Here is a 13197-nt window from a genome sequence, read left to right as displayed (position 1 = left end):
ATTCGCAGCAGTGTGAACCTAGGCTAAAAGAAAGTTCATCAGCATCAAAAAGTCATTCAAGTGAGTGAGTGAATAGATGAAAATTCCGTGACCTCTTTAGCGTGACTATCCCACCACCGGAAAAAGTGCAGGCTTACCAGAACTAGTTGAGGAATCATACGCCAGACTGGTTGAAGTGTCTTTCAGTAGGATAGGTCCCCAGGAGTGAGCTGGAAGTTGTACTTATAATGGGATCCCCAAACTGATTGGCTCAGTATATGTTAGAGATACATGTAGAAAAGAGAGAAGGGTGGCCACATAGCGTAACTCCGTATGGTAAACAAATATGTTTTTATTCACAGCTAGCAAACTTATATTTAGCTGGAAATTTAAAAGCCCTTGCATGCAAATAGGGTGACAGTGGAGTCCTCCCAACGCGTTTCGTGGTCAAAAGCACATCATCTGGGGTATCTCTCCACTGTAGCCCACTCCAATTTGTATACAATCCATATGTTTACAACCAATCAATGAAGATCTAACTCACCGCAAACAATCAGCAATCACAAACAGTATTGCAGCTCATCCAAGATGACACTGTGGTTTGCACTCCAAGCCTCCATGTGAGAAATTAACCTCATATGTGAAAACAGGAAATGGATGGAGCACTTGCCAAGGATAGCCAATAAAGTTTAAAGGAGTCTTTACAAATGAAACATAATTTAAAATAGCTGACTAGGTCCATGAAGCTAGTTACAAAGATGCTTCTTAGTACAGAATGCATCTTTGTAAACATCGCTGTCGAAAAATACAATCGCCGCGCGTGTATAATAGCCAAGCCTCGTTGTGGCAGAAAGCACAGCTGGCCAAGCCTCGTTATAGTATCAAAGATGGCGTTGCCGATGTGTTAACGCGCCTGCGCGTTAGCCAAACCTCACTATGAAATGGTAGAGGCTTCATTATAGTGTAGTCACGGGTTACTGGATGATCACAGCGCATGCGCGCGCGGACCAGGCCTCGTTCCAAGCAGGGCCACTCACGGTTGGTCAGAACGGCACCCAGAGGAGGCGCATGACCAATCGTAATTGGTCAAATCGGTTGCTAGGTAAACAAGCGACGAAAATGTGTTGCGGCTTTCTAAATGGACAAAATAACTATTCGTGTCGCTGCCAACGCACGGAATATGTGGACCAGTCAGAAAAAAATTCTAAAATATTGTATACATATTAAAAGGAAAAAAGGATTGTCACATCTGTTCAGAAAAATACAGTAAAATCTCAGTCAAATAAAAGGCAATCCGCAGAAATGAAAATGTGCGGAATGAAAGTAAGTTTATTACTTTAAAATGAACTCATGATCTGTGACATGCGCCTCCTTGTATGAATAAGTGAGCACATATAAAATAACAAATGTCATCAGCTAAGATATTGACTATATTCAATATGCAATATGTTGCAAATATAAAATATAATACCAAAACACTGCCTCCTGTTGGTTGTGAGTCAGATCACCACGTACATTGACAAATAGAACATGTACAATCGTGGAAAGAAGCAAAAATAAGTATTCAGAAACAAGGAAATTGCCGCGTGTGAGATCTTCACACGGTGCAAATTGAATATAAAATTAGATATAAAGTTCCCAAGGACCCAGAATGTGCAAAATGCAAAACAGCAATACACTCATGACATATTAATAAAGGAATTTATATCCCATTCGACGTTCATTCCGAACAGGGTATAAGTCTGAAGTTCGTATATCCAGAAAGTCTCTAAGCGAGAAACCCCCCCGAGTCATGGCTCCGCCCCTCCACGGGGGAGTATATTTATTGATAACGACAAATTGTGTCCCCTTAGGGTTTCTTTGGTGATGTTGTTTATAGTGTCTCCCCCTATTATAAGTGTACCGTTCCATAGGAGGAGGATGTCGTCTATGTACCTGGCCCATAGGCTCAGGGATGGGACTGTCTGGGCATAGACGACATCCTCCTCCCACTTGGCCATGAAAAGATTTGCGAGGCTCGGTGCAAATTTAGCACCCATGGCTACACCCCTTAATTGCAAAAAATAGCGTTGGTCGAACCAGAAATAGCTATGTTTAGTAGCGAAATCTAAAAGTTCGATTAAGTAGTCACTTTGAAAAGAAGCGAGGGAATCCTCACCCCTTAAAAAGTGCTCTACCGCTTCTATGCCTAGATGATGAGGAATACAGGTGTACAGGGAGGCCACATCTGCAGTAACCATGATGCAACCTTCCCGTACTTCCAAACCCTCTAAAAGGCGGATGGTATCACCTGTGTCCTTGATGTATGAAGGAGTCTGTTTCACCAAGGGCTGAAGATAGAAATCTATATATCGGCCTATACGTGAGGTGACGGAGTCGATGCCACTCACGATAGGCCGGCCTGGTGGTTGTGTAGGGTGTTTGTGTATTTTAGGCAAATAGTATATTGTCGGAATTCTGGGTACCTTGGGAACTAGATATAATTTTTCCTTCTTGTTGAGAATCTTAAGATCAGCCCTTGGTGAAACAGACTCCTTCATACATCAATTCAGTCAATTCCTTAGACTTCGGCGGAACTGGACGGATGATAACACCTATCTTACACAGGCTGAGATTTTAAAATCTAGGTTCGTGGAAAAGGGTTACTCCACCAGCGATGTTGATTTTGAATTACAGCGAGTCCTTTCATTAAATAGGAAGTCACTAATACCTGTCAAACCTAAACGTCCTGCAGATGATGGTTTCAAATTTGCTATGCTGACTACTTATTCTTCTCGAATGAAAGAAATGAAGGAACACCAACCATAGGATGGACTATGGGTGTCCTAAGGTATTGCGGTAATTCTTCCAACAGTATATACAGGACAGGGTGTGCCCGGTAGGACTTAGAGTTCAACTTTTTCCATCCTTTGGAGACTCAACACCAGAGTTCAGACGGAATTGGGAATCTGAACTTACCAGATGTAGTATCGAGTTGATCAAATTGTTGGTTACCCAGTACAAGTCTGACCTTCAGGTGCTCGATCAGGACCTAGTCATTTTGCAAACACAATATGACTATGTTAAAAATCACAAACTATTTGATAAAAAATGGCAAGAACTTAAGGAGTACCTAAACAAACTCAATAGAGACATTATTTCCAAGAAACAGATAAAAATTTACAAGGACAAGTTGGCTTTTGCGGAGGGGTTCGCCTATCACTGGAATTCATCGGCTCCGAATCCCAGGAAGGGCAGACCAGGCCGCAAATCCAACTCTAACCAGACTTACAGTTCCAGAGAGGAGGACTCTGAGTCTGACTCTTCAATACCCTCTTCACTTTCTCACCTTTCTACCACTCTTCCATCACAGGGAACACGTCCCTTCACTCATGGTGGTACCCGTAAGAGGGGCTACAATGGCACTCATGCCACCCCACACCCAAAAAAACGTCCAGAGAATGACATGAGTCACACAGTACGTACTGGGCACTTACAACAAGGAACACCACACACGAACATGATGGGAATCAATGTCATTCCCGGACAACAGTTGAGCTATTTGGGCCCTAAGGCGTCTCAGGCACTTCAGATGCTCCAGCCTAGTGGATCTGGAGAATTGATGCCACAAGCCCCACGATCCACTCAACCTAACACAGGTCACCAACCGGGACGGGCAAACTCAAATGGATCACTTTTGTCACCTAGCTTACTGAATGCTGGCAACACAAGCACCAAACAAAGCACTCTAGATTCCCATCTAGCTCTCCCTGGACCCTCACAACTGAATTTTCCCTTGACTCCGCTTCTAACCCCCCTAACGTAGGATGTAACATCATCAATTTGACTCCCTATGAATTTTCTGAGACAGAATTGGAAGTCCTACACTTTGGTCTTAGCTTCTGCCCTACGTCACAGCTCGATAAATATGATACAATAAAAGATCTATATCTTTTCGCTAGGAAACTAACCTATAAATATCTATTCGATCAGGATCGTTTGCTATCCAAGAAAGATAAAGATCTAGCGGAAAAGATGAAAGATTTTACTATGGCCGAGTTTCGAGCTTTTAGGGATCTGGTTTTATTATTAGAAGAGAGTGAAGCTGCATCCATAACCTCCGACCCTAGTGTTTTGGAGGCTCCTACACCCCCTAAGCTGGTGTTACCTAGTCACAAGTTCAAACCTAAATCCACCAAATTTCCAGATCTAACTACCAACTCATATGTTTGGTCATTTCTAGTAGCCACTGTGAGTGAAATCAAATCACTTGATGTCAACCCTATACAGTCTAATTTGAAGAAACAACAAACCCTCTCAATTAGGAAATTAAAAAATCACCCAGACCTTACCATTAAGCCCTCGGATAAGGGAGGCAACATTGTACTAATGACCAACATACAATATGTGAAAATGTGTATGAACATCTTATCTAATCGGTCATGGTACCAAAAAATTGCAGAGATGTCAGTGGCACAATATGCCAACGACTATAAGACATTGATAGGTGAAGCGTTCATGAAGGGCTTGATAGACCAGGATACATATGACTATCTTAACATCAAATTTCCACGGGCTCCCACTTTTTATGCCCTACCTAAGGTACATAAGAACCTTAAGGTGCCTCCAGGTAGACCCATTGTTTCGGGCATTGGATCAATCACTGAAAATGCTAGCAGGTTCATTGACTTCTTCCTAACACCACATGTCACTCGCCTACCGTCTTTTGTCAAAGACACATTGGATTTCCTTAAACAAATTGAGGGCGTGCCTGTCCCTCCCGACGCCCTTCTCGTGACTTTGGATGTGGAGGCTCTTTACTCCAGCATCCCTCACGAGCAGGGCGTCAGGATGGCACGCACGTTCCTCATGGAACAAGACCATCACTCCTGGCCATTTAATGAGTTCATCTTGAAATTACTTTTATTTATTTTGACCCACAATTGGTTTACTTTTAATGGTTCCCACTACCTCCAGGTACAGGGCGTGGCCATGGGCACTTGTTGCGCACCGGCCTACGCCAACCTGTACCTGGGGGGGTGGGAACGAGACATTTTTTCAGATGAACAGCTCTCTATCTTTACCAATCAGACGGCAGTATGGCTTAGATACATCGACGATGTCTTTCTGGTTTGGACGGGCGACCTTGCATCCCTGACAGACTTCATCGATGGTCTGAACTCCAATAATTACAACTTGAAGTTTACGGTGAACAGTCATCCCCGCAAAATATCTTTTTTGGATGTGGAAGTCTTCATTGACAATGATAATTGTCTTGCATCCACTTTATACCGTAAGGAAACTGCGGGCAACACCATTTTACATTCAGCCAGTGCACACGCAACCCCACTCAAAAGAAGTATACCCTACGCACAATATCTCAGGTTGAGACGGAACTGCACACATGACGCAGATTTCAAATATCATGCCAACCAACTTAGGGACCGCCTCTTGGCACGGGGATACTCAAAAACGCTTTTACGTAAGGCCTTCAATTAAACAATCCAACAACCTAGAAACACCCTTTTGCATAAAGCTCGAACTATACAGGACCCTTTCATTTCTGTTAAGTTCATTACTAAATACTCCGACCAACAGGCCCAACTAAGAGAGGCACTTGCCAAACACTGGCACATCCTACGTGAGGATTCTATCCTCAGCAAATACGTGGGTGAACGCCCAGAAATGGTATTTAGACGATCTGCATCGCTTAGAGATCAGCTTACATGCAGCCATTATGCCCCCAACAAACAAGAATCATCAACAGGCAGGGGCATGTCGAGGTGCGGACACTGTGCATTTTGTAAATATGTGATGACAGGCAGAGAATTCACTCTACCTAATGGTGAAAGATTTTTACCTAAGTTCAAGGCCGACTGTAACACCATGGGTGTAGTGTACCTTATGTCGTGTTTATGCGGCGTGTATTATGTCGGGAAAACTATCCGACCACTACGTCAACGAATAAGAGACCATGTATATTATTCCGCTAGCGGAAAAATTCTAACACCTGTCAGCCGGCATTTGGACCTTTACCACTGCTTTGACACATCCCCCGCCTCTTTCTTGGTCCTAGCTGTGATTACACGGGATCCAAGAGGAGGCGACTGGGATAAGAAGATCCTACAAAGTGAAACAAAGTGGATTGAAAGATTAAATGCCACCCAACCCCCAGGAATCAATGAACTCCAAACATACAAGTCATTTTTATAGTCTATTATGGTGGCATCTTTATGGTAGACATTGATTCTTTCCAGGTCTCCTTAATAGATATTACACTATGACTCTGCTCCCCCCCCCTCCGCAGTGCACCCTATATTTGTTGATATACAATATATTCCGTTAGATATTTTTTTACTTTGTTCCCTTCCCTCTTGCTTTTCTGCTATTTTTGCTCTGTCGTTTTTCATGTCCCTCCACCTCCTTACAGGCATTTAGAAATGTTTAGACATAATTGTATTTAAAAATATTGAAGATGCTTGTATTACCTAATACATGTCCTGCTTTATATGGCAGAAATAATTCATGGCCACTTTTACCATGTATTGGATTGTGGCGTGCTACTATGTATAATGCATTTTTGTTTGTTTATTATTCCCCTCTTTTAGGAATTAGTACTAAAAGTTTATCTATGACTCAGGCTGCCACAGTTGCTAGGATTGGTGCATCCCTTTGGGGTTCTATGGGGGGGATGTGTACGGCCAGATAACCGCAGCGTGTTCTATGCTGCGGGTTGTCAGGGGATGGATGAAGAATTTCGGCCTGACCTGCACTCGTGCTGATGGCTCTGCCATCGAATGCGTGCAGTGCTGGTTCGACACGCCCCGCCTGTTCCCATTGGCGGAGCGTTTTCTTACACTCCTCCCCCTCCACGAAGAACGGCCCTGTAATTGCGACTGCTCTGGCAGGCGTCATCTGACGCCCATGGAGTTTTTGCCGACAGGTGATTGGTTCTCGTGGTCTCTGGCCGGAACACGTGATGCGGAAGTCCCATCCGCACACGTGATCGGAGACATGCACGCTTATAACGGAGCAGGATCCCCAGGAAGCTACACGTTTGCTCCCATACACAGTGGCGTGCGAGACAGTAGGTGTATCCGGACATGGTGAGTACTTCTCTACAGGACTTTTTCTTCTGGCAGCGGTGACTGGCATTACTTTCTGTATTATACCAGCCCTTACTTAGATTGTCTCTTCTGTTTATCCATCTCTTTCTATACAGATACCATCTCATACCATCACAGCTTTGTTCTAACGGTCTGGTCTGGTCCCTACAATTTTGGGATTCTGTCCTAACCCTTATGGGTATATTTCCAGCGTATTTACAAATGTGCAGTATATACATACGATCCTGCACTCCTTCCTAAATTTTGAACCAGCCCTACATTTGCTGTACCCTGTACATCTGGGTATGTATATATGGATCTTTGGATTGGGGTTGCTATCTGCACTTATGCGTTGCAAAAGCCCTATTTCCTTATCAGTACTTTTTACCCTTTACTTCACCAGATTTACACTCCAGTCCATATCTGTCCGAAAACATACACCTTTATCCATTTCGCTACCTGAAACTTGTTACCACAGTGATCCAGAATTACCTTTGGAATTCTCATATATATATTTTTCCTTACCCATCATTGCGGATGGTAGGTTTACTACACTCTCTATGATATAATCTTGCCTCTTTCTATACACCAAGTAGTTTACTTTTACTTCCTTACTGGTGACGTGTGGAGCTTCGCTATTATCTTCTCCTGACTCTATTATCACTGGCAATATAGATATTTATATACTTTTTTCTTTTTCCTGCCTTACTATTTAGGCACACCCGTAACCACTCGCCATTTCTCTACATTGGCGAAGACGGGCCACCTCTAAACACATTTGATCTATCTATATGGGTATGTGGCATGTCCCTACACTTCCCTCACCTGAATTCCTTTTTGCACCGTTGGTTTGGCAGTCTGTGGTAGCCTGAGTCATTTTTTATGGTGCTTTCACGCACAAGAAACACTATCTATTTCTATTCACAAAACATACAATGATAAATTAAAATCTGAAACCAATAATAGTCTATGTTTTTCCTTCCAGAAAGTTTTCTTTTTAAGCTCCTGAAGAAGCAGTAACATGCGAAACATGTAGAGCCTATTTATCAAAAATACACCAATTGAAGTCTACATTTGTTCACCAACTGTTGTTGTTGTCCCTTGTGGATTATTTGTGGTTTTTGTACAACCCCCCTAGGTTATTAGCATTTAGAGATACTCTATGCTTACTAATGTTTTTAATGTAGCTAAATATATGGTTTTTTTTTATATATTGTTTTTCTGTACTGTAATTGTTGATTCAATTACCCAGATTTCTGGGCTTGTATCAATAAAAAACTTTTTTATATCTTATGTTGACCATTGGTGCCTATAAAGTCCATTATTCCTCCAAAATTAAAAATCTCTACTTATTCTTCTCAGCATAAACAAATCAAGAACATTTTCAACAAACACTGGAATATTCTTAGAGGGGACAAGGTTTTGGGTTCTTTGTTGCCTGAACAGGCTAGAGTGGTGTTCAGAGGTGTACCCTCTTTACAGAGTAAAATCGCTCTGAACATAATTAACCCTCCTGTTAAAAGCTCCTTTTTTCACAACTTAGTTGGCTTTTACCCCTGCAGGAAATGTAAAGTATGTCAACACAATGCTTTGACCACAAGAAAAATTTCGGAATTTTCCTCCACTGTTACCAACAAGCAGTACACCATAAAGACATTCTGTACGTGCGCGACTAAGTACATTGTATATTTATTAACATGTCCCTGTGGCATGCAATATGTTGGTCGCACCATCCGCACTTTCTCAATCAGAGTGGGCGAACATATTGCACTTATAATAGGGGGAGATACTAAACATCCTGTCCCCCGACACTATAAACAACATCACCAAAGAAACCCTAAGGGGACACAATGTGTCGTTATCGATAAATATACTCCCCCGTGGAGGGGCGGAGCCATGACTCCGGGGGGTTTCTCGCTTAGAGACTTTCTGGATATACGAACTTCAGACTTATACCCCGTTCGGAATGAACGTCGAATGGGATATAAATTCCTTTATTAATATGTCATGAGTGTATTGCTGTTTTGCATTTTGCACATTCTGGGTCCTTGGGAACTTTATATTTAATTTTATATTCAATTTGCACCGTGTGAAGATCTCACACGCGGCAATTTCCTTGTTTCTGAATACTTATTTTTGCTTCTTTCCACGATTGTACATGTTCTATTTGTCAATGTACGTGGTGATCTGACTCACAACCAACAGGAGGCAGTGTTTTGGTATTATATTTAATCTAATTTTATATTTGCAACATATTGCATATTTAATATAGTCAGTATCTTAGCTGATGAGATTTGTTATTTTATATGTGCTCACTTATTCATACAAGGAGGCGCGTGTCACAGATCATGAGTTCATTTTAAAGTAATAAACTTACTTTCATTCCGCACATTTTCATTTCTGCGGATTGCCTTTTATTTGACTGAGATTTTACTGTATTTTTCTGAACAGATGTGACAATCCTTTTTTCCTTTTAATATGTATACAATATTTTAGAATTTTTTTCTGACTGGTCCACATATTCCGTGCGTTGGCAGCGACACGAATAGTTATTTTGTCCATTTAGAAAGCCGCAACACATTTTCGTCGCTTGTTTACCTAGCAACCGATTTGACCAATTACGATTGGTCATGCGCCTCCTCTAGGTGCCGTTCTGACCAATCGTGAGTGGCCCTGCTTGGAACGAGGCCTGGTCCGCGCACGCATGCGCTGTGATCATCCAGTAACCCGTGACTACACTATAAGGAAGCCTCTACCATTTCATAGTGAGGTTTGGCTAAGGCGCAGGCGCGTTAACACATCGGCAACGCCATCTTTGATACTATAATGAGGCTTGGCTAGCTTGTTCAGTTGTGCTTTCTGCCACAACGAGGCTTGGCTATTATACACGCGCGGCGATTGTATTTTTCGACAGCGATTTTTAAAAAGATGCATTCTGTACTAAGAAGCATGTTTGTAACTAGCTTCATGGACCTAGTCAGCTATTTTAAATTATGTTTCATTTGTAAAGACTCCTTTAAACTTTATTGGCTATCCTTGGCAAGTGCTCCATCCATTTCCTGTTTTCACATATGAGGTTAATTTCTCACATGGAGGCTTGGAGTGCAAGCCACAGCGCCATCTTGGATGAGCTGCAATACTGTTTGTGATTGCTGATTGTTTGCGGTGAGTCAGATCTTCATTGATTGGTTGTAAACATATGGATTGTATACAAATTGGAGTGGGCTACAGTGGAGAGATACCCCAGATGATGTGCTTTTGACCACGAAACGCGTCGGGAGGACTCCACTGTCGCCCTATTTGCATGCAAGAGCTTTTAAATTTCCAGCTAAATGTAAGTTTGCTAGCTGTGAATAAAAACGTATTTATTTACCATACGGAGTTACGCTATGTGGCCACCCTTCTCTCTTTTCTACATGTATCTCTAACATATACTGAGCCAATCAGTTTGGGGATCCCATTATAAGTACAACTTCCAGCTCACTCCTGGGGACCTATCCTACTGAAAGACACTTCAACCAGTCTGGCGTATGATTCCTGCCAATGATCGTTTTTAACATCTGTCATACAAAGCCTTAATTGACCTCTGTTGGCATATGTCATCATTGGTCAACTAGTTCTGGTAAGCCTGCACTTTTTCCTGTGGTGGGATAGTCACGCTAAAGAAGTCACGGAATTTTCATCTATTCACTCACTCACTTGAATGACTTTTTGATGCTGATGAACTTTCTTTTATACACATTTTGTCATCACAGTTGACTTTTGTTTTGCTATCAGTCAGCAGGTGTATCAGATCACTTGCTTCACGTGCCATCCAGGCACATTTCCTTGTTCCTCCCACTAGAGCAGGGATATGCAATTAGCGGACCTCCAGATGTTGCAGAACTACAATTCCCATGAGGCATAGCAAGACTCTCTGACAGCCACAAGCATGAACCCAGAGGCAGAGGCATGATGGGACTTGTAGTTTTGCAACAGCTGGAGGTCCGCTAATTGCTTATCCCTGCACTAGAGGGACTCGTATATGATTTATGCACAATATTTCCACACATATATCCTTTTGTCTTTTGCTTTTTTGAATGAGCCGTGTTAGCAGCTACCATTTACACACAACCGGCAGCGCAGGGTATTCACTTTCCTTCCCGCTTTAAGTCTGGACTGGGGTGAGGTGGATTTGAGCTTGGTAGACAGCCTGGCTTCTGGATCTCTCATTATGTATGCTAAATACTGTTTTGTGTGTGGAATATGACTTGTCAAGCTGTGGTAATTACCTCCTCTAATGCGGAGACGGGCTGTCTGGAATGTTTAGTAATTGGCCCATCTGAAGGTGTATTGAAGCCCCCCAGTGTGTGATGTGTGGGTGGAGAGTTTGATTGTTCCTGTGATTACTGAAACATGCTTTGTAAACTGTATATAAACCTGAAGGCTAACCATTAAAAGTGTTCATACATTTTGACTCAGAGAACGGAGCTTGTCTCGTTATTTCTGGGGAAATTGGATGTCTGATGTCTGCTAGATTGTGGAGTGTCAGATAAGCTGTCGTGACTGATGGAAGGGAAATCGTAAACGGTGGTGACTGTTACAATAACATATTGGGTTCATATATAAAAACGGTAGAAAAAAGGGGGGAAAGCCAATTCAATTGAAGCATGTCTCCATGGTAAAAAAGTAGAACTTTCATATGCTGGCACAATCCACTAGGTATAGGGACTGATTGGTAGTAATGATATTACAGTAAGTATACAAAAGGGGCATCTAATTGGCTCCCAATAGGCATATTTAGTACATTATGTAGAAATTATTAAACAAAATCAGTTTCCTTAGAATATATCTCCGTAGTAGTTATAATCGTGATTGGTAAATTCCAATCAGTGTATGAAGTAATAGGTGATGCAGACATCTTATTGGCTCAACGCGTTTCGTGGCTATTGCCACTCTTCAGGAGCAGGTATGAAGTAGGAGTCTAAAAATAACAAAGCAGTAAGATTTAAGATAGGTTGGTATACTGAATCTGGATGCCAGGGAAGGAGGGAGAAAATATAGAGCAATAACAGTTCCTGAGGTAACTTACAGGTATGACTATGACTATGGGTATAGGCGTGGAGGGCAGGAGGCCGGGGAGGCCCAGCCGGAGGAACAGCAGCCCACGGGAGCTCAGGTGGATTTGCCCCAACAAGCAGGCTGGAAATCCGGTAAAAAGTTGGGATAAAGATTGTGGGTAAGTCTTCCATAGGTGCAACCATCTATAGAGGAACAGAAATGTGTAATGATAAAAAACGTGTCCAAAAGGTGTATATATAAAACAAATTTAATAGGGAAAAAGGTAAAATATGGTAGGGACCAATAAAGTGAAGATAGTGTGGTATATAGAGTAGTGTGAAGTATGATACATTGTGGTAACAATGTAAATAGTAGACAAGCCCCAAAGCTGAGGTGATATACCATAGACAATAAGAAGAGTAGTGATCAGTAGTAGGGAAGGGGGAGAGAAGGGTAGCAGGATAAAGTGGTAACAAAGATCAAAAAGATACCTAAATTTGGTAGGGACCAATAAAGTGAGGACAGTGTAGTACAGGGATCCTCAAACTACGGCCCTCCAGCTCTTGCAGAACTACAATTCCCATCATGCCTAGTCATGTCTGTGAATGTCAGAGTTTTACAATGCCTCATGGGATGTGTAGTTCCACAACAACTGGAGGGCTGTAGTTTGAGGATCCCTGGTGTAGTATATAGAGTAGTGTGAAGTATGATACATTGTGGTAACAATGTAAATAGTAAACGAACCCCAAAGCTAAGGTGATATACCATAGACAATAAGAAGAGTAGTGATCAATAGTAAGGAAGGAGGAGAGAAGGGTGGCAGTATAAGGTGGTGACAAAGATCAAAAAGATACCTAAATAAGTAGGGCTATAAAAGTAAGTGTTGCAAACAAATCCATGGATGTGTCCATTACAGGGGGACCAGCTAAACCGGAGAGAGTAGTAGTACTCACTGCAGATACATGCTTCATTTAAAGTCCCACCCTTGCCTTTTTGTGCAAATTATCGGGGATGGAGGTACTTGGCTGATACCGGCGCCTCACTTATAGTCCCAACTCCTTTTAGTTTTTCCATATTTCATAATTAGGAGGAG

The sequence above is a fragment of the Rana temporaria genome, chromosome 8, assembly GCF_905171775.1.
Source record: "Rana temporaria chromosome 8, aRanTem1.1, whole genome shotgun sequence".
In the NCBI taxonomy this organism is placed as follows: Eukaryota; Metazoa; Chordata; class Amphibia; order Anura; family Ranidae; genus Rana; species Rana temporaria.
The sequence above is the reverse complement of the archived record's forward strand: the minus strand, read 5'-3'. Positions refer to the sequence as shown.